The 18,854-nt window shown below is 40.0% G+C and overlaps 1 protein-coding gene across 6 annotated transcripts in view; it reads right to left on the reverse strand.

Moving 5' to 3' along the window:
* Window positions 1-18,854, reverse strand: part of WDR60 (WD repeat domain 60) — a 264,691-nt gene that overhangs the window by 155,274 nt on the left and 90,563 nt on the right. The window lies entirely within an intron of this gene.

Here is an 18,854-nt window from a genome sequence, read left to right on the forward strand (position 1 = left end):
GGTGTGAATGCCTGAACAAGGTACTAGGATTTTGAGATATATAATAAATAAAATTAATGTTTAATATATTCTTTTAGGATGTATTAGAGAATGTTCAGAGTTGCATGGGGTAAATAGAGAAATATTATATATTGCATAAGGTATATATATAAAATATAACAAGATACTTGTATAAGTTTAACATATATGATTAAATTGAAGTATTCCTTATATAGTTTAAGAAGTTTTAAGTTTTAAAGAAACTTAGAAAAGAAGTAAGTACTAATATTTTTATTTTATGGTAAGGTATAATTATATTATAGAACGGAAGAGTTATAAGACTAAAAATGTCTTGGTTCCAATAAGATGGATGTTGAATACAGTTAATATAAAGAATGGGTCTGATTTGGGATTGAAAAAAAAAAAGTATATAGGGGAAAATAAATATTACGGAAAAGAGATTTGGAATGTTATGAAATTTTATCCCTTTGCTTATGATGATTCTCTTTTTATTATAAAGGTTTTTTTAAGTTAATGATTGAATGGGTTTAATTTGCCTGTGGGGAGTTTATCTTTTGCTTGGCCACCATGGGCATTTCGAAGTTTGGATTTATTTTGGGGTGGGAATGAGGGAGGAGATATGGGGGGGTTAAGAATGAGGATTTAAGGGTGAGTGTAAGTTTTTGGTATGAGGAAAAAGTTTATATTTTATTTTTGAGATGGATATATTTGTATAATAAATTTCATTTATATAATGGGTTTTAAAATTTTCTCCTTGAACGTAAATGGTCTCAATCACCCAATAAAAAGGAAAAAGGTATTGTCATATATTAAGCAACAGAATATAGATATTTGTTTTCTACAGGAGACACATTTGTCTGGGTCAGAATCCATGAAGCTGTCAGGTAATTGGATAAAACAGTGTTTATTTGCACCAGCGATAAAAAAAAGGCAGGAATAGCAATCTTGATTAACAAAAAATGTTCGGTAACATTTAATATGGTTAAGGCAGATCCTCTAGGAAGGTGGGTACTTGTTAACATGAGCATGGGTAATACTACAATGGTGTTATTAAAGTTATATGCCCCTAATTCGAATCAAAGTGAATTCTTTAAATCTCTACAACAATTAGTATTACCACTGGCTGCTATTAATTTAGTGGTGGCGGGGGATTTTAATGCTGTTATAAATCCAATAATGGATAAAAAACCTAGTAGAATTATGAAATCAATGGGTTTAGATAATTTAATACAATCATGTAATTTAAAAGATATATGGCGTATTCTTCATTTTAATGATCGGGAATTTACATTTTGTTCGCATGTTCATCAATCATTTTCAAGAATTGATTATATTTTTGTTTCAGATCAGATGTTACAGCAAGTTGATAAAGCTGCCATAGAACCAATAGTAATATCAGATCATGGTGGTATATAGATAGAAGTAAATTTAGTAGATCAAGATAATTCCAAACCTGTATGGAGGTTTGATAATGCATTGCTTGCTGATTCTAAATTCTGTACAGAATTTCAGGTCAAAATTAATGAATATTTTATACTTAATGATTTAGAGGAAATATTGACTGAAATTTTGTGGGATGCTTTCAAAGCAACTATGAGAGGACAAATTATTTCATATTCTGCATATAATAAGAAACAGCTAAGAAAGCAGTTTGTAAGCTTGGAAAAAGAGATTAAAAATTTAGAATTACAATTGGTTAACAAGTGGGAACAGGCTACGTTTCAAATATTGTTAAAAAAAATGTGAATATAATGAGGTTTCCTCTAGGTTAGTAAGGAAGGACATTTTTGCTCAGCACGCATTGTATTATGGTAGTTCAAATAAGACTGGAAGATTATTGGCAAATTATTTAAAAGCAAAGAAAAGGAAAGAGAAAATAGGCATAATTAAAGATGATTTAGGGAATTCTCGTTCTCAGATTGGAAATATATTAAAACAATTTTTGAATTATTATAAGTCCCTTTATTCTTCTGAGTCTTATGCAAATAAAGAGAAAGATGGGTTGGATTTTTTGAGTTTAGTTGAAGGTCCTAAGGTTCCTGATCATATAAAAAGAAGTTTAGATGAACCTATATCACTAAGAGTTACAAACAGCATTGAAGTCCCTTAGAGTTGGGACCGCTCCAGGTGGGGATGGATTTACGGTAGAGTTTTATAAAAAATTTCAAATTTCCCTTTTACCATATTTGTTAAAATTATATCAGGATCAACTGAATAAAGGTTGTATATCAGGCACTATGGCAGAATCTTTAACTATTGTTTTGCCAAAGCCAAATAGAGATCCAACATTGGTTTCAAATTACAGGCCTATTTCTTTAATAAATGTAGATGGTAAATTATTAGCTAAGATTTTAGCATTAAGATTGGCTAAAGCTCTTCCGCATATAATAGGTATGCATCAAACTGGATTTGTTGCTCAAAGACACTCTTCCAATAATACTAGATTGGCATTTCAGATGTATTATTTAACAAAACAAATTAATGATCCGGCTTTTTCGGTATCATTAGATGCTGAGAAAGCTTTTGATCGTGTAGAATGGAAATTCATGTATCAAGCTATGGAATGGTTTGGTATTGGTTCAGGATTTGTACAAATGATTCAAGCACTGTATAGCTCCCCGACTGCTCTTTTATATATAAATAATAATTTTTCAGATGCTTTTAAATTGCAGAGGGGGGGTTAGACAGGGTTGTCCGTTATCTCCTTTGCTTTTTGATATAGTACTTGAACCCTTGTTATTAGCTATTAGACAGGCAAGGGACATACAGGGTATTCCATGTGCGGGAGTGGATTATAAAGTATCCGCTTATGCGGATGATATTTTGCTTCATTTGAGAAATCCGGAAACAACAATTCCATGTCTACTTGAAGTAATTGATACATTTGGAAAATTCTCAGGATACAAAATAAATTGGACTAAATCGGAAATTTTACCTTTAAATGTGTATTGTACAAAAGGTATATTTGATTCTTTTCCTTTTATTTGGAAAGAAGATGGAATAAAATACTTAGGCATTTGGTTGAAAAATACACTCAAAGAGACAATGAGAGTAAATGAAAAATTTTTATTACAAAAAGTAACAGAGTTGTGTGAGCAATGGAATCCTTTGCATTTGTCATGGTGGGGAAGAGTTCAAACTGTTAAAATGAAGATTCTGCCTGTGGTTTGTTACCAATTGGGCATGATACCAGTGTTTTTTCAGGGGTCTTTCTATAAAAAGTTAAATAGTATTCTGGTTAAATTTATTTGGCTGAGTATAATTGCAAGAGTTGCTCTAGTGTCTCTACAAAGGCCAATTAAGGAGGGTGGGGCAAATTTCCCCAATTTTTATAGGTATCACCAATCCTATATCATGCGCCAAGGTATGTATTGGGTCCTCCCAGAGCTTTTGGAACAACTGCCAGACTGGTTATGGGTTGAGAGGTCGCTTATATTCCCACTTAGACTTGATCTTCTGCTCAGTATAAAGATGCCTAGAATACGTAAGGACAATAGAGTATTAATGGATACTTGGAAAACATTAAGATTTGTAGGCAAATTAACTCCTGAGTCTATTGGAAAATCTACACATCAATCTATTTGGGTAAACTCCAAGATACAAATAGGCGGGTTTAAGGTTGTCTGAAAAGATTGGATTAAAGCAGATATAAGAACATAAGAAGTTGCCTCCGCTGAGGCAGACCATAGGTCCATCCTGCTCAGCGGTCCGCTCCCGCGGCGGCCCATCAGGCCCATTGACTGAGCAATGGTCTATACCTATCTATACCCCCCAATCCCTTTTTCTTCTAGGAATCTATCCAAACCTTCTTTGAAACCATTTAGTGTTTTCTTGTCTACAACAGCCTCTGGGAGCGCGTTCCATGTATCTACCACCCTCTGAGTGAAAAAGTACTTCCTAGCGTTTGTTCTAAACCTGTCCCCTTTCAATTTCCCCCAATGCCCCCTTGTGCTTATGGTGCCCCTTAATTTGAAAAATCTATCCCTGTCTACTTTTTCTATGCCCTTCAGGATCTTGAAGGTTTCTATCATGTCTCCTCTAAGTCTTCACTTCTCCAGGGAGAAAAGTCCCAACTGCTTCAATCTGTCGGTATATGGGAGATTTTCCATTCCCCTTATCAGTTTGGTTGCTCTTCTCTGTACTCCCTCAAGTACCGCCATGTCTTTCTTGAGGTACGGCGACCAGTACTGGACACAGTACTCCAGATGCGGCCGTACCATTGCACGATACAGCGGCATGATAACTTCCTTCGTCCTGGTTGTAATACCCTTCTTAATGATACCCAGCATTCTGTTTGCTTTCCTAGAGGCTGTGGCGCATTGCGCCGATGCCTTCAGTGTTGCGTCTACCATCATTCCCAGGTCTCTCTCCAGGTTACTAACCCCTAGTGGTGTTCCCCTCATTTTGTATGTGAACATCGGGTTCTTTTTCCCCACGTGCATGACCTTGCATTTCCCCACGTTGAAGCTCATCTGCCATTTTTCGGCCCACTTTTCCAGCTGCGTTAGATCCTTAAATGAAGTTATTCATAATGGTAAACTGCTTGATTTTTCACAATTGCAACATAAATATGTTCTAAATAAAAAACAAAGTTATAAATGGTTACAGTTGAAGCAGGCTATTCAGGTAGGGTTCCCTGAATGGAAATCTTTAAATAATCATTATAGCTTAGAATTCCTATGTTTCCAGGCAGATTTCTGGGATACCAGGCCGCAAAGTGGTATAAAATTTTATCTAATTATTTGAATAAGAAACCTAAAAATGGATTAAGAGATATTTGGAGCATTGAGATTAAGCACCAGATTAATGCATCTCAATGGCCACGTATTTGGTCTTGGAGAATTAAAGGTACGATGTCGGCATCTATTAGGCAAACATGGTTTTTCTTGTTGCATAGAGCATTCTGGACCCCTGCTAGATTACAAAAATTAGATTGCTCTAAGTCTAATAGGTGCTGGCATTGTAAAATTGAAATTGGAACTTTAGATCATCTTTTATTTAATGTCCATGTATTCAGGCATTTTGGTTATCAATCTGGGATCAAGTTAATCTTTTAATGGAAAATCATGTGGCATTGTCATATGATACAGTTCTATTTGGAATGTGTATGAGATCTAAAAGTCAGATATCTGCAGCAAATAATAAGCTTCTGATGATCCTTACAGGTGTGGGGATACAACAAATAACACTTAATTGGAAGAATTGTTCTAGACTAAATTACAGCTTCTGGTGGAACTCAGTGTGTCATCTGTACAAAATGGAAAGGTTAATTGCAGTACAAAATGGTTATTTTACTAGATTTCAGGATGTGTGGGGGCCAATAATAAAATATTATAATGATTAATGTTAATTTATTATTATTTTTCCTTATGTGATAATTGAAGGAAGGGAGGGGTGGGGGAATTAGGGAGAATTGCATATATATATTGTATATTTTTAAATGATTAATATACATATGAATTTTATTATTTGTGTATGGTTATGGGAGGGGGTGGGATATAAAGTTTTTAGATACCTATTGTGATGGAATTTTCAAGTGATAATGTATTATGATAGTTTGTATTTAATGTACACTTGATGTATGTATTAAAATGAATAAAGATTTGGAAAAAAAAAAAAGAATTTTTATGCTTTCAGGTGGACTTCTTGGGACACCAGGCTGCACAGTGGTATAAATTGATAAACGGATTTGTAAATAAAAAACTTAAAAATGGACTTAGGGACATTTGGAGCATTGAGATCAAGCATCAAATTACTGCGTCTCAATGACCACGAATTTGGCCTTAGAGAATGAGATATACAATGTCCGCATCTATGAGACAAACTTGGTTTTTCCTTTTACAAAGAGCATTTTGGACCCCAGTTAGATTACAGAAGTTAAATAGCTCTAAGTCTATTAGATGCTGGCATTGTAATCTTGAGATTGGGACATTAGATCATTTGTTATACTATTGTCCCCTTATCTTGACCTTTTGGAAATCAATCTGGACACAAATAAATTGTTTATTAGAGAATCCTGTGGCTTTGTCGTATGACACGATCCTATTTGGAATGTCAATGAGAACAAAGAGCCAAATTTCATCAAACAATAATAAGCTTTTATTGATTATGATAGGAATCGCCATACAACATATCACGCATAATTGAAAAAATTGTAGCAGGCTTAATTACAGTTTTTGGTGGAATTCATTGTGTCACATTTATAAGATGGAGAGAACAATAGCCATACAAAAAGGGAATTATAAAAAATTTAAAGAGATATGGGGGCCATTGACAAATTATTGTAATGAATAGATACCATTTTTCCATTATAAGTACAATATAAGTGAAGGGATGGGAGGGAGGGAATTTTGAATTTTATTAATTGTTTGGATCAGTAAAAAGAATATTTAATAGGATATATTTAACATAGTAACATAGTAGATGACGGCAGATAAAGACCCGAATGGTCCATCCAGTCTGCCCAACCTGATTCAATTTAAATTATTATTTTAATTTTTTTTTCTTCTTAGCTATTTCTGGGCGAGAATCCAAAGCTTTACCCGGTACTGTGCTTGGGTTCCAACTGCCGAAATCTCTGTTAAGACTTACTCTAGCCCATCTACACCCTCCCAGCCATTGAAGTCCTCCCCTGCCCATCCTCCTCCAAACGGCCATGCACAGACACAGACCGTACAAGTCTGCCCAGTAACTGGCCTAGTTCAATCTTTAATATTATTTTCTGATTCTAAATCTTCTGTGTTCATCCCACGCTTCTTTGAACTCAGTCACAGTTTTACTATCCACCACCTCTCTCGGGAGCGCATTCCAGGCATCCACCACCCTCTCCGTAAAGTAGAATTTCCTAACATTGCCCCTGAATCTACCACCCCTCAACCTCAAATTATGTCCTCTGGTTTTACCATTTTCCTTTCTCTGGAAAAGATTTTGTTCTACGTTAATACCCTTTAAGTATTTGAACGTCTGAATCATATCTCCCCTGTCTCTCCTTTCCTCTAGGGTATACATATTCAGGGCTTCCAGTCTCTCCTCATACGTCTTCTGGCGCAAGCCTCCTATCATTTTCGTCGCCCTCCTCTGGACCGCCTCAAGTCTTCTTACGTCTTTCGCCAGATACGGTCTCCAAAACTGAACACAATACTCCAAGTGGGGCCTCACCAATGACCTGTACAGGGGCATCAACACCTTCTTCCTTCTACTGACTACGCCTCTCTTTATACAGCCCAGAATCCTTCTGGCAGCAGCCACTGCCTTGTCACACTGTTTTTTCGCCTTTAGATCTTCGGACACTATCACCCCAAGGTCCCTCTCCCTGTCCGTGCATATCAGCTTCTCTCCTCCCAGCATATACGGTTCCTTGCTATTATTAATCCCCAAATGCATTACTCTGCATTTCTTTGCATTGAATTTTAGTTGCCAGGCATTAGACCATTCCTCTAACTTTTGCAGATCCTTTTTCATATTTTCCACTCCCTCTTCGGTGTCTACTCTGTTACAAATCTTGGTATCATCTGCAAAAAGGCACACTTTTCCTTCTAACCCTTCAGCAATGTCACTTACATACATATTGAACAGGATTGGCCCCAGCACCGAACCCTGAGGGACTCCACTAGTCACCTTTCCTTCCTTTAATTGCATATATTTTGGGAGGGTTGGGTGGGAAGGGGTTTAATTTAATGTATTATTGCTAATATGACAGAAATACAAGTGATGTATTTAATTTCAATTGCCATCTTATTGATACACTTGTTGTAAGATGTAAAAATGAATAAAGAATTAAAAAAAAAGAAAAAAAGAACAATTATCAACAAGAATTTATAACATAGCAGCAATAGTGAACCAATCTGCCATGTGCAACAAGCACTAACATCAAAGGAGCCAGAGGCTGAGCAATTCAGTTACTTATACAGGACTTCTTTACGCTTAGTCATCTGGTTAACAGGAGAAGAACTCTGGGCCTGGAATCTGGAAATATCCAAGACAGAAAAAATGCGAACAGGATATACTGAGGGCGGGCTGGGACGTATGGACTCCTGAGAAGATTAACATAAAGATTATCCAGGTAAGAACCTAATTTTTCATTCTGTTACATCTACTCAGAAGTCTGTATGTTAAGTGACATACCAAAACAATGGCGACATCTAGGGTGGGACTGAAGAGCCTGCCCGCTAGACTGAGGATCCAAAGGCAACGTTTTCTCAAGCCGCTATAACCACTCTGTAAAACCTTGTAAAGATATGAAGAATAGACCAAGTAGTAGCTCTACAAATTTCTGCGGAAGGAATTGCCTGAGACTCCACCGCTGAAGATGCAACACTCTTGGTCGAGTGCACCTTGAGAGACATCAGAGGCTGCTCACCACAGGTGATGTAAGCTGAAGAAATGGCCATGCAAATCCATCTAGCTATAGAGGCCTTGGATGCCAGTCTGCCATGCATGGACTGGCTGGTTAGCACAAACAGATGGTCAGAAAGACAAGTGTCATTGGTCTTTTCCAAGTAGTGAAGTAAAACCCTTCGCACATCCAGTTTTTTCAATATCTTATCCTGCTATTCCAAGCCTGTAGGTTGAAAAGCAGGCAGACAAACCTCCTGGTTGATGTGAAAATCAGATATAACTTTCAGAAGGAAGGAGGGATTTCAGAAGAAAGGATGGAACAGCACGGAGAGCTACCCCGCCTCTGTGATCCTGAGAAAAAGTTCTCTACATGAGAAAGCTTGCAGTTCCAAGATATGTCATGCCGAGACGACTGCCACAGGAACACTGACTTGACTGTGAGATCCAAGTGTCGCACATTTGGGGCTTCAGTGAGGCCAAGTTTCCAAATTTATTTATTCTTTGATATATCGTTTATCAAACTGGTACCTAAACAGTTTACAATGAAATCAATCTAAAAAAGTTTAAAATTAAAAGTATAATAAATGGTAAAATTAAAATAATAGTAAGAAAAATAATAAAGGAGAGAGCATGACAAACTGACATATTGGAGACAAGATGGGAGGAGGGGCATGGTAAGTTAATAAATAAATAGATCATAAAGAACAGGATGGAGCTTAAAAAAGACAAGAGATTGGCTAGACAACTGGATTCATGTGAAGCATGCAATGCACGAAAGATTAAAAAGTTGTATTTGAGATTGGCAGATGCTGGGAGACAATGTTCATTCTTACCTTCACTCATCCTTTCCCACATCTAATAGTAAGTCCCCTGTTTTATTATCATGTATGAAACAGAATCACTGTCAGGTAACACCCTCTGAATAGGTTAGCAAGTTAATAACTTTCATAAAATTTTCACCATGCACCTTAAATCCTTGCCCTGCACACTGCTGTAAACAGGATACTTTGGTCTGTCCCTGCATGGCAAGGCTTATGTTCTTATGCCTATCTGAGCATGCTAACTGCTAGTTCTGCCCTGTCCCCAATAGATATGGGGGTGGTCGACCAGGGAATCAGACCTCAACATGTGTTCACACAAAATGGCAGAATTCCTGTCAAAGTACTGTGCTCTGCATCTCTACTGGGGTCTGCAATTATCATCTTTGCTACACTGTCGACACCCACAGACATTCTCCAGATTAGTTGAGGCCTCCAGGATGGCCCCCAACTTCTCCTCCACTCCTGTTGATCTCCTTGTACACATGGCAAAGCACAACTACATGCCACACAGCGATTGTTGTGCTGAGCTTGACTCAGCATGTTAAGACCTGCTTCTATAGGCATGATTGCTTCCTCTCACCTCTGTCACTGTAGGGTGCAAGACTCCACCTCAGGCCATCCTTCTTAAGTTGTACCCCTTTGTTTCATTTTTTTACCTGGCCTCTCTTCAAGAGTAGAAGAGGAAGACAGGTGTCAGCCTCCCTCCAACTACAGGCTTGATGAAGAGGGGAAGGGGGAGGGTTGGGTTTGACACCTCTAAAGCCCAAAGCCTGGTGTCAATCAGATCTTGCACTCTTGTTTGACAGCATTATCTCCAGCTTCCCTAGGCACGCTTATTCATCATCTACTGGAGATAGAGAAATACTGGAACTCTAAGGACTTGCACAGGACCCTATATAGGGTGACACCATTAAGCCAGTTGTTCTGTCTTCATCTGCTGGTAGAGGAGCATAAAGTATATGTCTGAACATTGTCATAGGGTAGGCCCTGCGACTGAGCCGGGTAGTGAAAGGACACCTATGCCTAGGGCTAGGCAGGGGAAAATGCTTTCCCAAAGAGATAAAACACTATGCACACCAACACCTCAGCCCAGAACTACAGCCAGACAGGGAAAGTTCAATGAGGAGCAAGGAAGTACCTATTTGTTTTCGCCTGAGTTAAAGAAGGGAGAACAAGGGGTAAGGGGAACTATAAGTACTCAGGATATTGTTCCTAGGGGGAGGATGCACCACACATCTCCTAACATTCATGGGGGACACAATTCCAGGCAACACCAGGAATATTCTAGTCCTCAATTTAGCCAGGAACAAGCCACACCTGTTGCTCATTATCCTGAGGCTTATAGGGACCAGAAGCAGTGCTCAGAAGGGAGGCAGCCACTGAACCAACCCACACTGGAGAGGAGACAGAATGGAGACAGGAGACCAGTTCCAAGGGCACGCAGCAGTATACCTAAGCCTAACACCCAGGTCAGAGCTAACTTTATGGAAGCTGAATTGTTAGATGAATGCATGAGGGAAGTTTCAGATAGTGAAGACTTTTTAGACCAGGAAGAAGCCATGGACTTTAAAGAGGGAAATGGTGTTTCTGACCAGTAGGATATGGAAACCGATGGGGTTTAAGGGAAGTTAGGCTGAGACTGGTTGTGCTAGTTAATGGGCTGGTTGTCTCTGTAACCTTAAGGCAAAAAAAGGGTTACTGAAAGCCTTAGTGAGGATTCCTTGCATTCTTTTTGGGCAAGAACCACAGGGTGTCTAGGCTGTGGCAAATAGCATTGCACAGCCTTGGCAGTAGTTGGAGACCTTTTTCCTTTTGGGGTTTTTCCATAGACTGGATTGTGGGTCCAAGTTGGGAGGGACCACAACCAATGGTCATTGTGGGAGGAGGTTCCTTCTACCCTGAGCTCTGCATCCAAAGAGTTCAGATGCGGATCCAGTCTAAAGCTGTCAGAAGTGATTGTAAGCAAGAGACTGTATCCAACTGCATGAAAGCAATTTGAAAGTAGTTTGGGAATCTATGGACTATTGTACTGAGAAGAAGAGTCATTTTTGGACTATAACTGGGAAATACAAGTTTATTTTTCCTTTTGAAATGTGAATGCAATTGTGGGTATTGAAAGCCGAGGTTCCTATTGGAATAAAGAATTTTGTTTTGGAAGCAGAACTGGGTGTTTTTTACTTGATCCGCCAACTCCAATTACAGTGGTGCCTCGCATAACGGACGCCTCGCACAGCGAACGCTGCGCACAACGAACTTTATGTCTTGATCCGTACAACGAACTTCGTTTCACACAACGAAGTCGCCCGAGCTGCATCCTTCCGCGCAGGCACTGCGCTTAACTGCCCTCTCTCCGCCTGGTTCCCTCTTGCCCCCCCCGACTCCCCGACACGATCGGGGCAAAAAGGAGCCCAAGCCCTCTTGCCCCGCCGATTCCCCAACTCCCCACACAATATCGGGCCAGGAGGGAGCCCAAGTCCTCCTGGCCACGGCGACCCCCTAACCCCACCCTGCACTACATTACGGGCAGGAGGGATCCCAGGCCCTCCTGCCCTCGACGCAAACCCCCCCTCCCCCCAACGACCGCCCCCCCCCAAGAACCTCCGACCGCCCCCCCAGCCGACCCGCGACCCCCCTGGCCGACCCCCACGACACCCCCAACCCCCTTCCCCGTACCTTTCTGTAGTTGGCCGGACAGACGGGAGCCAAACCCGCCTGTCCGGCAGGCAGCCAACGACGGAATGAGGCCGGATTGGCCCATCCGTCCCAAAGCTCCGCCTACTGGTGGGGCCTAAGGCGCCTGGGCCAATCAGAATAGGCCCGGGAGCCTTAGGTCCCTCCTGGGGGCGGGGCCTGAGGCACATGGGCCCAACCCGACCATGTGCCTCAGGCCCTGCCCCCAGGAGGGACCTAAGGCTCCCGGGCCTATTCTGATTGGCCCAGGCGCCTTAGGCCCCACCAGTAGGCGGAGCTTTGGGACGGATGGGCCAATCCGGCCTCATTCCGTCGATGGCTGCCTGCCGGACAGGCGGGTTTGGCTCCCGTCTGTCCGGCCAACTACAGAAAGGTACGGGGAAGGGGGTTGGGGGTGTCGTGGGGGTCGGCCAGGGAGGTCGCGGGTCGGCTGGGGGGGCGGTCGGAGGTTCTTGGGGGGGGCGGTCGTTGGGGGGAGGGGGGGTTTGCGTCGAGGGCAGGAGGGCCTGGGATCCCTCCTGCCCGTAATGTAGTGCAGGGTGGGGTTAGGGGGTCGCCGTGGCCAGGAGGACTTGGGCTCCCTCCTGGCCCGATATTGTCGGGGAGTTGGGGAATCGGCGGGGCAAGAGGGCTTGGGCTCCCTTTTGCCCCGATCGTGTCGGGGAGTCGGGGGGGCAAGAGGGCTTGAGCTCCCTTTTGCCCCGATCGTGTCGGGGAGTCGGCGGGGCAAGAGGGCTTGGGCTCCCTTTTGCCCCGATCGTGTCGGGGAGTCGGGGGGCAAGAGGGCTTGAGCTCCCTTTTGCCCCGATCGTGTCGGGGAGTCGGGGGGGCAAGAGGGCTTGAGCTCCCTCTTGCCCCGATCGTGTCGGGGAGTCGGGGGGGCAAGAGGGCTTGAGCTCCCTCTTGCCCCGATCGTGTCGGGGGTGCCAGGGACCACACGGAGTCACCCACCGTACCACCCGATTCGGGTAAGCGCAGGTATCGGTGGGTGGCTTATTTGCGGGGGGGGGTGCCTTATTTTACATTTTTTTCTAAAAAGGGGGGGCTGTCTTATTTGATGGCCCTGCCTTATCATCGGGGAAACACGGTAGAAAAAAAAAAAAAAATGAACAGTTAAGTCCCAGTTTTTGCCGCTGAGACTCTGCCCTCTCACTGTAAAATTAGACTCTACTTAGTCTGTCTTTAAATTTAAAAAATGTGTGTTGTTTTAAAAAAACAATTATGTTTTTAGATGTATCTAAATAAAAATAATAACCAAAAATTTATCTTTTTTTATGTCATCTTAGCATATTTTATGCTACAGAACGAATTATTTTTTTTAACATGTATTGTTATGGGAAAACGCGTTTCACACAACGAACGTTTCACATAACAAACTTGCTCCTGGAACGGATTAAGTTCGTTGTGTGAGGCACCACTGTAGTACTAATAAACCGCTCGGTCAGCACCATGTGCTCTAGGCTCTTTCGGCCATTCCAGCTGGGGTGCGGCCCGGCCTGGTGGTGCACGGTGACAGCATACAGTTTGGCAAACAACAAAAGAATTCAACAGAGTCTGCAGTGCAAGAACAGCAAGCAAAAACAGAAAAACTGCAGACAATATGTACAAGACGTATTTATCAGGTGCGGGAGATGTCTTTGGCGTCCCATTTGAAAGAAGTCTGATCGGTCGGGATACACCCTGAGGCAGCAGACTTGTGAAACGCTGGCCACCGTTGGTGTACCGATCAGCCGAAGATACGTAGAAAAGTTTTTCTTCTATCTTTTGTTTTTTCATTAGCAAAGCACAGCATAAAGCTCTTATTTCATTGAAGGTTTTTTGCCAATGAGGTGACCGCTCAACCACCTTTAGTAAACCATTTTGGTGGAGGTGGGAGAGCCCTTGTCTGAGGATTTTTCCTTCATTTTCAGTCATTTAATAGCCTATGCTGTCCTTATATTACACTACTGAACATTATACTACATTGCCAACTTCTGTATATTGGCAAAACTAAAATAAAGATTAAAACAAGAGTAATCGAACATAGAAGTTATATATTGAGGGAAGTTTTGACAGCACCCTTGGCAATACATTGGAAAGAACTTGGCCACACTATCAATGAACTCCGTTTTTTTGTCTTCAAGACCTTTAAGCTGAGATGGAGAGGGGGGAAATATTGACAACATTCTCATGCAAGCTGAACAAAGAGCAATATTTGAACTCAATACTATTACCCCAGCCGGAATAAATCTTGAGATTGATTACCGTTCTTTTTTATAGTCTATCAGGTTCATCCATATTATGTTTAGTTTTCAGCACTAACATCTTCAATTATTAGACCATTCTCATTTATTTCACATTTAGTATGCCAATATTACATGTTAAGCCCAAGAACGCTATGGCATGAGTTAGGATATTTCTTAAGGTCCAGTCCTGTCTCATATAAACTTTTAATCACCTGGACTCTAAATAGTTGACATCGTTAATGAATCTCAAAGGGAAGCCTCAACCCCACCACTCCACCACAAAGCCATTTTTCAAATTGCGGGAAGCTTTATGCGGCGCCTCATCATTGGGCTGTCCACTTTTTTATAGTGACGTTTTCTTTGTTCTAATTTTTTTATGCAGTGTAAGTATAAAAAGGTTTTTTTTTTAATTGCGTTGTTCGCATTTCCTCTAATAAATATATATAAATATAAAGTGCTTGTAAATTTGTACTTAGCTTGTATCACAGCCAAAACCCAGGAGTCTGACCCGACATGTTTCGCATATACTGCTGTACCTTTGCTTAATCTTTGTAAACCACATAGAACTTCACGGTATTGCGGTATATAAGCTGTTATTATTATTATTATCAAGGATCCCCTACAGAATAAAACATAAGGAACAGGACGCTGTGAAAACCCATTCATACACAGCTACCCTCCATACTCCCTTCAACAGTTCTTATAGAAATGTATAGAATGTAGCTCACCGAGGCCGCTGCTGTCATCCGACTCCAAAGTTGTAAGAGAAAGATGGCGGCAGCGTGCTAGCCTGCATTTAAATATTCTTCCTCGTCCTCAATTCAAAAACCCTCCCCCTGTTATCATTGGTTGATGTTTAGCCAATCCCCGACAGCCATTCTATTTCTCCGTTTAACCCTCTAGGGTCTACCGTGTCAAGCGAAAAAATATACCGCTGCTCACTCTGATTCAACCTCCTTTGGTCCTTCCCTCCGTTCCTCCCTGTGATCTTGTTAATGAGTCGCCACCTAATGTCCTCTACCATATGATTGTGTGTGATCCAGTGTTCCACTAGGGGTGCCTGAAAGACCTGGTTCATAATACGTGATTTGTGTTCAGTAAGTCTAATCCTTATCCTCCTGTTAGTCCGTCCGACATATATTAAGTCGCACGGACACACAATCACATAGATAACATCACATAGATAATTCACAGGATGTTATCTATGTGATTGTGTGTCCGTGCGACTTAATATATGTTGGACGGACTAACAGGAGGATAAGGATTAGACTTACTGAACACAAATCACGTATTGTGAACCAGGTCTTTTAGGCACCCCTAGTGGAACACTGGATCACACACAATCATACGGTAGAGGACATTAGGTGGCGAGTCATTAACAAGATCACGGAGGGAAGGACCAAAGGAGGTTGAATCAGAGTGAGCAGCGGTATATTTTTTCACTTGACACGGTAGACCCTAGAGGGTTAAATGGAGAAATAGAATGGCTGTCGGGGATTGGCTAAACATCAACCAATGATAACAGGGGGAGGGTTTTTGAATTGAGGACGAGGAAGAATATTTAAATGCCGGTTAGCACGCTGCCACCATCTTTCTCTTACAACTTTGGAGTCGGATGACAACAGCGGCCTCAGTGAGCTACATTCTATACATTTCTATAAGAACTTTTGAAGGGAGTATGGAGGGTAGCTGTGTATGAATGGGTTTTCACAGCGTCCTGTTCCTTATGTTTTATTCCGTAGGGGGATTCTTGATAATAATAATAATAATAACAGCTTATATACCGCAATACCGTGAAGTTCTATGCGGTTTACAAAGATTAAGCAAAGGTACAGCAGTATATGCGAAACATGTCGGGTCAGACTCCTGGGTTTTGGCTGTGATACAAGCTAAGTACAAATTTACAAGTACTTTATATTTATATATATTTATTAGAGGAAATGCGAACAACACAATTAAAAAAAAAAAAAAACTTTTTATACTTACACTGCATAAAAAAATTAGAACAAAGAAAACGTCACTATAAAAAAGTGGACAGCCCAATGATGAGGCGCCACATAAAGCTTCCCGCAATTTGAAAAATGGCTTTACGGTGGAGTGGTGGGGCTGAGGCTTCCCTTTGAGATTCATTAACAATGTCAACTATTTAGAGTCCAGGTGATTAAAAGTTAATATTACATGTTAAGTCATATGAATGTGAGCGTCTTATTTTAAGTTATGGTTTTCTTATTGTTAATCATATCATGCTCTTTGTTTCATATAGCCTCACATATTCGTTACATGTTATAGGGAAGGCTAGTATTCATACAAATGATTTGCATTTCAAACATTGTCTTTTTGATTCACTTATGACATAGTATGGCATTTTATAACAAGAACCACTGTAATTTATAAGTGTTTTTGGTGTATTGTCATTAGGTGTCATGAGTTTAAATGAAATGATATTGGGCATTTGATGTTATCCCATATAAGGCTATCAGTTACTTGTCAGTTCTATTTAAATTCTTTTCATTTTTAGATCGTATATCCATCTATTTCTTCCCCTTTTCACCAGTAATACTCAGATATTTAGCCTCATTCCCACTGAATTTGAGATATGTCACCCAATCTAATGGTGTTATAGTTTTTGGTTATGTTTATTTTTCTGTTTATTTCTCCGACTCATTTTATTTCACTTTTCTTATTTTTAATTTAATTATCTATACAATTTCTTTTAGTTTCAGTTCGCATTTTTCTTTTTTCAGGCTATATATTTTTTTATTCTTTCACCTACTGGATGATAGTACTGTCTGTCTTCTATTGACTTTTGAACACGCCCCTTGGCCAATCGCAGCCGTCCACGTCCCAGACTGCTTCCTTTTACCCTCTTGGCTTCTCGCGGCATCTTTTTTGCTCCGGTATCCATTTTGTGCTGTACTGTTGGCTCATTGCATACACAGGGGGTTGGTAAGTTCCGATTTGTTTTTTACCTCTGGTTTTCTCCATTTGCATAGATTGAGTAAAGCCTTGGCTTCATCAGGTGGTTGCCTTTGTATGGCTTCTGACTCTTAGGAGTCATAACGTTGTTTTATACTGTTTTATATAATTTTTACATCTAAATCTGCATGATGGTGGTTAACTTTTCAATAGATGAACCCCCCAAAATATATTTTCTAATATGTATATTATTTCGCATAGCTCATCATGTTCCTTATACATTTTTCTACTGGTCCTTTATATACTTCTTTAATATCACTTGGTATTTTCCTTTGGTCTTCATAGTTTAGCAGTGTTGACCATATTGCTCTTTACATGAATTTTTCAATAAAGGATGATATATATATTTTTTATGGACTTCATAAACATGAACTTTTATTGTACACTTTTATATTTGTTTTATGAACATTGTCGTTTTATGAATGTTTTATTCTTATTATATACTTTTATCTTTGATTTTAGTTCATTATGCATTTAAATTGTGGTTTGCTTTTTACCTTATTAACCATGGTAGGTCTCTTCATTCCTATTTTATTTATCTGCTTACGGTTTTTACATTGTGATTCATGTACAGCATGTTGCACTTTATTCACGTGAATTTGACTGTGTATTTCCACTTTTATTGATTCCTATATTTTTCTCATTTGGTTCAATTTTTATTTCTTTATTTCTATATTATTTCTCACCTCAGTATCCCTGCACACTTTCCATTTACATTTTTCTACATCATATTTTCATTTGATGTACTTTGTAAGACTTTTAAGCACTTACACTCATTCAAGGATCATATCACTTAAATTGCTTTATCACTTATGCACACCATTTGGCTAAGATGCATCAATTGTATTTCTTAGGTTTGTTATTTATTTTATTAGGACCCCTGAAGGCGTGTTTTCCAAAACACGGACCGTATTGGGTCCCTTGGTTTGTAAAAAGGTGGTATTAGTTACCGCATTTAATATTTGGTAGAATAAACACAGCCTGCATCTTGTACACACTGTCTGCAGTTTGTTTTTGTTTTTGAACATACAGTTCTCCTTTAAAAGTTTCAGAACTGAGAGAGGAACCCCTCCCTCCCATCCCAAAACAACAGTACGGCACTGGTCCCGATTCGCATATTCCCCCTCCCTCTCTCAACGTCAACCTGTTTTGAGGGAAAAATGATTGAGTACCTGAATAAATTCATATAAATCGTTCTGAGCTCCCCTGGGAGAACAGTATAGAAAATTAAAATAAATAAAGTAATGTCTTCTTTTGTTTACGTGCAACAGAGCTATGAATCTTACCAATTACAGAAAGAGGTGTATTTTCAAAGCACTTAGATTTACAAAGTTCCATAGTAACCTATGGAACTCTGTACATCTAAGTGCTTTGAAAATGAACCCCATAGTGTTTAAGTGCAAGAAAAAAAAAGTCCCTGATATCTCTATTCAGAATGTAGTATGACAAGACCTCAAAATAATGAAAAATGTAAAAGATCTAAAGAAAATGATTTGAAATTAAAAAACAATTAGGATCAATTTTGTTCAAAGCAGCTTCCTGTGTCTTAATTGCTTTAGCTGGCAATTAAAGATTAGTGATACAACAGATTTTCCTCATCCAGTATAATGGGTGCTCAATTATTAAGAAAATATGTTCAAAAGCATAAAGTATACCATCAAAAACTAAAATGTATTCTGCTCACCAAGGGGTCCTTTTACTAAGGCGCACTAAATATTAGCGTGTGCTAAATGCTAACGCACCTACTATATTCTATGTATGTTTTAGCATTTAGCAAATGCTAAATCGGCTAGCGCGCCTTAGT

This window comes from Geotrypetes seraphini, chromosome 2 (assembly GCF_902459505.1).
Source record: "Geotrypetes seraphini chromosome 2, aGeoSer1.1, whole genome shotgun sequence".
NCBI classification, from domain to species: domain Eukaryota; kingdom Metazoa; phylum Chordata; class Amphibia; order Gymnophiona; family Dermophiidae; genus Geotrypetes; species Geotrypetes seraphini.